General features: G+C 43.1%; 1 protein-coding gene across 1 annotated transcript in view; it reads right to left on the bottom strand.

Annotated features, from left to right (window-relative positions):
* Positions 1-8,133, bottom strand: part of HYDIN (HYDIN axonemal central pair apparatus protein) — a 402,419-nt gene that overhangs the window by 328,872 nt on the left and 65,414 nt on the right. The window lies entirely within an intron of this gene.

Below are 8,133 nucleotides of genomic sequence, written 5' to 3'. Positions count from 1 at the left end.
CAAATATCAGAAGCTGCAGAGCTGTAGTGCCCAGACATTGACAGAACTCCTGAAAAGCAACACGAGAAAAGACAACCCAACAAGAAAAACGAGCAAAAACTGAGCAAAGGACTCGAGTGGGCACTTTAGAAGCAGCTATCCAAATGGCCAAAAAATGTGTGTGACAGGTTGAACCTTCTCAAGAATGGCAATCAAAATCACAATATAATTCATATCACAATGAGATACCACTACACATCTACAGCTCACCAAAATTTGGGTCTGAAAACACTGAATATTAATATCAACTATTATGTACTAAAAAAGGGAAACCTTATATACTGCTCGTAGGATCTGTAACTAAAAGCAACTGCTTTAGAAAACAAGTTTTCATTGCCTAGTAAATTTGGAAGTATGAAAGTCCTATAACCCAGAATATTCCAGGATATACTACAGAGAAACTTTTGCGTATAGGAGTATGTGCTACAAGTACATGAATAGAATTGTTTACAATAGCATTATTCATACTAGTGAAAATGGGAAGTGATCCATGTTTTCAACAATAATAAAGAGGCAAGATAGTTTTATTCACATAATGGAATATCAGAAATTATTGAAAAACAGACCAACAAAAAGTGAGACAGATCATGAATATATATATAGTGATTCAATTTATGCAAGGCTCAAACGTAAGGTAAACTATAGTTTTTAGAAATATAGATATTGGTAAAACTATATTAGAAAATTTAAAAATCAAGAAAACAGCTCTGAGGTGGAGAAGAAGACTGTAACCAAGAACACTTCTCAGGGATCCAAGTGCTAATCTTGCCCTGGGTGAGGGTGTAGTGATTCTACCCTGCATATCAAGCCTCTAGGTGATGGAGTTTGTGCTTGGGTGCTAACCCAAAGATTGGCGGTTCAAACCGATCCAGGGAAAGAAAAGGTCTGAGGATCTTGTTTCTGACGGTGACAGCCTGGAAGCCTATGGAGCAGTTCTATCCTGTCACACAAAGGGTCGCAGAAGTTGGAATTGGCTCTGGGGCCTCTGATAACAAGAGGCGCTTCCTGTACTTACCTCTAGGCATGTTATCTTTCACTATGAACGTCTTAAGGAGAGATCCATCCTAAAAACTAAAGCACTTCTTAAATCTTAGAAAGAATCTTAAAAATTATGCAATGTGGTGATTCCCAAAATTGGCTTTCTCTCACAATCACCCACCCTGTGCCTACTCCAGAAATTCTGGTTCAGCAGTTCTACAGCGGGTCTTGGACACATACTTTCTAACCGGTGCCCTGGTTTGGGGAGCCTGGAGCAAGTCCAGGCTCTGTGGAAGTGAGGGCACTTCCCAGGCAGTGCACTCTGGGTAGAGCAAGAGGCAGCCACCTGCTGCCCAGCCGGAGTGAGGGCTAGCATGCCTTGCCTTATCCAACAGTTTGACGGCATGCTTACAGCTGTGGCACATTAAATAACCGTGGTAGGGACCTCTATGAGGCAACTCACAAACGAAGTTCAATATCTAATGAATTAACATTGTGAATTTGACCTACATTAAAATGTCCTGTATTACAATTTTCCTCTCGATTGTTCTCTCAACCAAACCATTCACACAGGATAATGTACAAGTATCTAGACTGTGATGGCAAACACACAGATTCACTCATTTTAAGTCTCCGTGATGCTCCAGGAAGTCATCCAGACAGGTTCTTAAATACAGGTGTGTCCACGCTGATGTGCCACTTTTCCAAAATGACGAACCCAAGTCATATAAACTAAGCTGTGGTCTGCCCAACTGTTCTGTATCAACTACTTTACCTGGATTTAAACACAAAAACCAGAAAGCATTGTTACTGTTTTCATGCGTGTCAAGCCCGCACCCCCTCGTCGGGGCCCCATAGACAACCCCACGGAAGAGAGCCTGGTTCTGGGCCATCCCCCAGTCATTGCTATACACGCGTGTATAAATTTCACTCTGAGACCAAAATAAATACGTAAATAAACAAACGGTGCCCTCGGGCTGAACTGGTTTCATTTAAGGATCAAATTTTAAAGGGCAGTGTCCTTTGCTGAAAATACAGTCCCTATGCAGATGAGAAGTGCCAGCTGCACCCTCATAATAAGGTGCAGATGGTTAATTGCACCAGCAAATAACTGCTTACTGGTGGGCACAACAGCCTGTACCTAAATCATTGAGCGTATAGTTGGGCCTGCTGCTGTGCCCGCAAACCCAACGCTTATTTCCAAGCTTTTCTCAGTGAATGCCCCACCGTAACCCAAACCCCATTTCTTTGGGGACAAGCCATGGACACTGCCGTGGTCTGGTTCAAGGCAGGAACCACGAGTCACAGGGCCCTATTTCAGTGGAGACCGATTTCCTAGGGTTCTGAAGCCTCCTAGGAAAACCCTAAAACGAACTTGAACGAGCAGTCTAGCCAGCTAAAACGAGGGCTCGGTTTCCCTTGAACCCAAAGTAAATTCTCTATCCTTTACGTGAAAAGCCTAACATGAAATTCAAGAAGTTGTGTTTCTCACGAGCAAGTGTGTCAACAATGGTATTTCTGAGAAAAAGAAGAAATGTCCCGCGTCCTTGAGGAATTTCCTGAGGTAGGTAGCTGAGGGCCCTGACGCTGCCAAGGTCCCAGTGTACCAGAGGCCAGGTTGACAGGGCTGGGAGACAGAATACTAATCGCTGCATCCACACAGCACTTGCCCCTGAAGAATCCACGCGGGTTGCGTGGTTGTGTGCTTCTATTCAGCTTAATTGTATGTTAGAGAGGAGGAAAAGCTGCTTGCCACAGTTTTAATTGCTAAGAACACACTCTCTTTTCAGGAACCATCTGTTTAATTGTAATTACCCACAGCGATGGAAAAACACAAACGATGATCAAGCCCACAAAGTTCCCTATCCCTAACAGTTTTCACATAATAAGCCACAGAGTGATGGAGTGGGCCGCCTTTCCCCTCTGCAATATTTCATGATTTAGCAACTGACAGCCTACCATTTATAAGAGAAAATCATCCTAGTAGGGCTAGGGTTATTAATTAGTATTCTTACACTAACTCCTGCCTGCTATTCCTTTTTATTAAATCTTCATTCCTGCTGAGAGTGACAGGGATTCCATCAGAAGTGAAACACGCAGGTTCCTTTTAAGCTAATTCCCACCAAAGTCTTTAAGGTTTCATATCATACACAGCACCTATAATAATTACTAGGGCTATTCCAAAGTAACACAAGAACTACTCTTTTTTTGGTGTGTTTTTTTTGGTGGGGGTGTCTTTCATAAACACAAATTTCTGCCTTCCTGGCTTTGAAATATGCTTAACACACTGTTATTACTTTTAAAAGCCATGAATAGTGGTAATTGTTTTCAGGCATGAATAAAAATATCGTCACCTGGAATTCCTTTTAATTAGGGATGTTCAAAGTCACTGCTGCAAACTTGGGTGGGTTGTTTATAATAAAAACAAGTATCAACAGCATAGTTGTGCAGAATGTGGAATTAGGCAAAGTTACTTAACTTGGGCTCACAACAGTGGTTTAGAGAAATAAAAACAGACACACAAGCCGTTAGATCAGAGTATTATTAAGACCTTCTAGAGAGCTGATTAAAGCAAGCAAACACCATTTAAGATGCAGACGCTTTACGTGCTGCCAGTGAAACCACAGCGGCTTCTTTTTCTGCCATTTCACACTAACTTTTCTTTAAAGTCAAGCAAGTGGACTTTGGGTTTGCGGTTTGAGGATAAAGATTACTTCAATGACATACTCTCTGACAAGCCCTTCAATCAAGCATGGGGAGTTAGAGAAAAGCCCCCATAAATTAGAACCTTACAAAGAAAAGAGAGGGGTGACTTCCCAGCAAGATGGCAACCAGGTTGGCAGCTCACACTGGGAGCTCAGTGGAGATCAAGGAGGGAGAGAGAGAAAGGGACCAGACTTCAACCAGGTGTGCCAAGACGTGAATGCTGCATTCCGGCATGAAGCAGCGAACCCATAGAGATCTGCGGGGTGACCCCAATCCCAACTATGTGGACCACCACACCCGTCCACGTCCCCCAAAAAAGTGCACTTTGGAGGACAGCACTGAAGCTACAGCCCAGGAAGAGGGGCACGTCTGATCAGAACACACGGGAGCAAACAAAGGGGGAAGGAGAGAGAGAGTGGAACACATCCTGGCCCACCAAGTCCCAAGGACAATATTCCTGCTCTGAGCAGCCAATGCACAGAGAGAACCACAAGGCTGGCCCCACCATAAGACATGACATCCCTTACTGATCCATAGTGATGTGGGGGACAACACTGGAAACACAGTGTGGGAATTGTACCCAATCTGACCCCACTACACTGGGGATGAAACACTAAGGGTGTGAAACAAAGCGGCAAGGGGAGCAAAGCAATGAAGCTCCCGAGGGATACCAAAAATAGAATTTGGGCCCAGGGCATGGTAGCCCATCAGACTCGACAAGAAAACACTCATAAAGGTCAACCAACAGACCTGGAACTATTTATAAGCTTTGCTTTTTTTGTTGTTGTTTTGTCTTTTGTTTTCTTTTGTTGTTCTGTTTTGCTTTGTCTTGTTTTTGTGCTTATTATTGTCCCTGCATGTCTATTTAGATAAGAGAGATGGGATAAACAGTCCTGAGGAGAAAACAATGGGACTGACGGTTCTTGGGGGGACACGGAGGAGGGAGAGGCAAGGGAAAGGAAAGGGGATGCCAACAAACCCAGGGACAAGGGAGCAACAAGTGATCTAAAAGCAATGGCAAAGAGGACATAGGATGCCTGGAGGGGCTTGATCAAGAGCAATGTAACCAAGAGGAATTACTGAAAGCCAAATGAAGGTCGAGCATGATAGTGGGACAAGAGGAAAGTAGAAGGAAACAGAGGAAAGAACTAGGAGGCAAAGGACATTTATAGAAGTCTAAATGCTGCAATGTACATATGTAAATATATTTCTATATAATGATAGGGGAAAAGATCTATGTACATATATGTTAAGTATTAAGGCAACAGACAGACAATGGGCCTCTACTTAAGTACTCCCTCAATGCAAGAACACTTTGTTCTAATAACCCAGCATTCTGTGATATTCACCTTCCCAACACAATCACTGAAGATAATATGGGCGCATAAGTAAATGTAATAAAGAAAGCTGATGGTGCCCGGCTACCAAAAGATATAGCATCTGGGGTCTCAAAGGCTTGAAGATAAACAAGCAGCCACCTAGCTGAGGAGCAACATAGCTCACATAGAAAAAACACACCAGCCTGTGTGATCATGAAGTGTCGATGGGATCAGGTATCAGTCATCAAAGACCCAGAACAAAATATCCTATCATTGTGAATGAGGGGGAGTACAGAGTGGAGACCCAAAGCCCATCTGTAGACAATTGGACATCCCCTTACAGAAGGGTCACAAGGAAGAGATGAGCCTGTTGGTGCAGTATAGCACTGATGAAACATACGACTTTCCTCTAGTTCTTTAATGCTTCCTCCCCCCGACCCCAATTATACCTTACAAATCCGGCTAGAACAGAACATGTATACACTGGAACAGATAAGAGCTCAAAACATAGGGAATCCAGGCCAGATAAACCCCTCAGGACCAATAATGAGAGTAGCGATACCAGGAGGGTCAGGGGAAGGTGCGGGGAGAAAGGGGGAACCAATCACAATGATCGACATATAACAGGGAGGGCAGACAACAGGAAAGTGGGTGAAGGGAGACAGCATCGACAGGGAGGGCAGACAACAGGAAAGTGGGTGAAGGGAGACAGCAGTGGTTGTAAGACATTAAAAATAAATAAATTATCAAGCGTTTGTGGGGGGGTGGGGGATGAGCTGATACCAAGGGCTCAAGTATAAAGAAAATATTTTGAGAATGATGATGGCAACATATGTACAAAGGTGCTTGACACAATGGATGTATGGATTGTGATAAGAGTTGTACGAGCCCCCAATAAAATGATTTTTTTAAAAAAAGAAGAGAGGGGAAAATGTACTTGAAATCCTCAAAGAAACAGGAAGATTGGCTGCACATTTTCCAAATGTGTGCAGTGTTGTCAATTGCTTTGGTGATGTGAAAATGGTTCCCTTATCCCTTCTCTGCCTGACCGGGAATCCTGAAGCCATGGCCCTACAGTTATGTATGCCTAACTTCAAGCCCTGCTCCAGGCAGGGCATTCTGGATGGAGAGCAGCCAGATGCTAATGGTTTGACCCAGGGGCTCGCTCCTTGGCAGGGAGATCTCTCTGGGAAGAAACCATCTGGGAGGAAGGGCCTGCCCTCGGGAGGGGGCTGCTGCTTCACTTTCCCTCGTGGCAGCTGGGGTTGAGTCTAGGACAGCCCTCTGAGGCTTGCAGTGGGCTCCCTAAACCAGCAGCCTTTGATCTCGGTGGTCGGACGGCCACTGAGAAACTATATGCAGGGTTGTGAATACTGTCACCTCAAAATGATGACCTGGAAAGAAAAGAATGTTTGGAAACTGATTGTGGTAGCAATTGTACAATACTGCTTAACGTGATTGAACTATGGAATGATATGGCATATGCATTACTCCCAATTAATATTTTTTAAAAGATGAACATAAAGTTTAAAAATCTGCACACCCAGGGTCAAGGAGCCCAACTTTACAGACCCCAATTCATACCAATTATACTATAGCTATAATAATACCAGGCTGCATGAATCTCCGTCAATTACAATGAACTTTCATATTCTAATTTTTTTTAGCTGCTCACAAACGGGGAAAAGTTCTCACAACTATTCTTGAGACCTTAAAATCTATACCACTAATTGAAAACAGATAACTTTCCTCTATTTGGGGCTTAAAAAACAAATCCTTAGTGGTGTAGTGGGTTACACTTTAGGTTGCTAACAGCAAGGTCAGCAGTTTAAAACCACCAGCAACTCTGAGGGAGAAAGACGAGGCTTTCTACTCCCATAAAGATTTACAGTCTCAGAAAGTCACAGGGGCAGTTCTAACTCTTCCCTGTAGGATTGTCTGAGTGGGAACTGACTCGATGGCAGTGAGTTTTAATTTGTGATTACATGAGTTCTACCTTCCCCAGAAAAATTCCAAATTTGCCTCACATGTAAAACACAAAAGAAAATGACACCTTACAAGTATCAATTTTTCCAGAGCTTTTCAGATACCCATTTGTTTGCATTCCTGTAAATGGCACACAGAATGACATTCTTTTCCCACTTGACGTGAAAAGAAAGCATGCAGGCCCCTAGATTAAATGTAAGGTCTCTAGGTGGTATAAAAAAAAAAATTGCACTCAGCCACAAATCTGAAGGTTGGCAGTTCAAACCCACTCAAAAGTGGCACAGTCGAAAGACCTGGCAATATGCTTCAACAAAGATTACAGCCAAGAGACCTACATGAACAGTTCTTCTCTGTGCCACGTGGGGTGACCATGAGTCAGAACTGACTTGACAGGACTCAGGACTTGTGGATTCTTCAGTATGCATTTGGTAAAACTGAGAGGTTCTATCCTGTCCCAATTGTATGTAGTCAATAGTCACAATTCCAAGATTTATCCAAAGCAATTGCACAAATGATTAAAGAGTAATTACCTCTAGGAAATGGGCTTGGGGGAAAGGGAATAACAAGCCCTCTCCTAACTTTTCTAAAGTATGAGCTTTTACAAGGAAGATATTGATTTATATTCAGATTTAAAAAGGAATCTAATGTATGATGGAGTCATCCCCAGGTGGCACAAACAGTGACCCCTGACTCCCAGCTGAAGAGCTGGTGGATTGAACCCACCCAGGCAGAGGCACCTTACGAAACAGGCCTGTTGATCCACTGTCGGAGGTTGCAGCCTTGAAAGCCCTCAGGAGCACATTTCAAATTCTGCACACATGGGGTCACACGAGTCAGAATCAACTCAACAGAAAGTGACAACCAGAGTTTATTTGAACCAACGCTTCCAATGAAAACAACTAAAAATGCTGGTTGAAATTATGTGTGGAATGTGTGTGTGTGTGTTAAAAACAATAACAACCAAATAACAAAACAAAAAAAAAAAAACCACCTTAAAAGCATCAGTAAGCTAATAAGACAATTACCTGGCAGAAACCTAATTGAAAACAGAACCCAAGAGAGGTTAGTTGAGCCCTGGAACTGCTTTTGCTGGGAAATGCAAAAC

This window comes from Echinops telfairi, unplaced genomic scaffold (assembly GCF_000313985.2).
Source record: "Echinops telfairi isolate 266 unplaced genomic scaffold, ASM31398v2 ScPeMD7_2291;HRSCAF=2852, whole genome shotgun sequence".
In the NCBI taxonomy this organism is placed as follows: domain Eukaryota; kingdom Metazoa; phylum Chordata; class Mammalia; order Afrosoricida; family Tenrecidae; genus Echinops; species Echinops telfairi.
The sequence above is the reverse complement of the archived record's forward strand: the minus strand, read 5'-3'. Positions and strand labels throughout refer to the sequence as shown.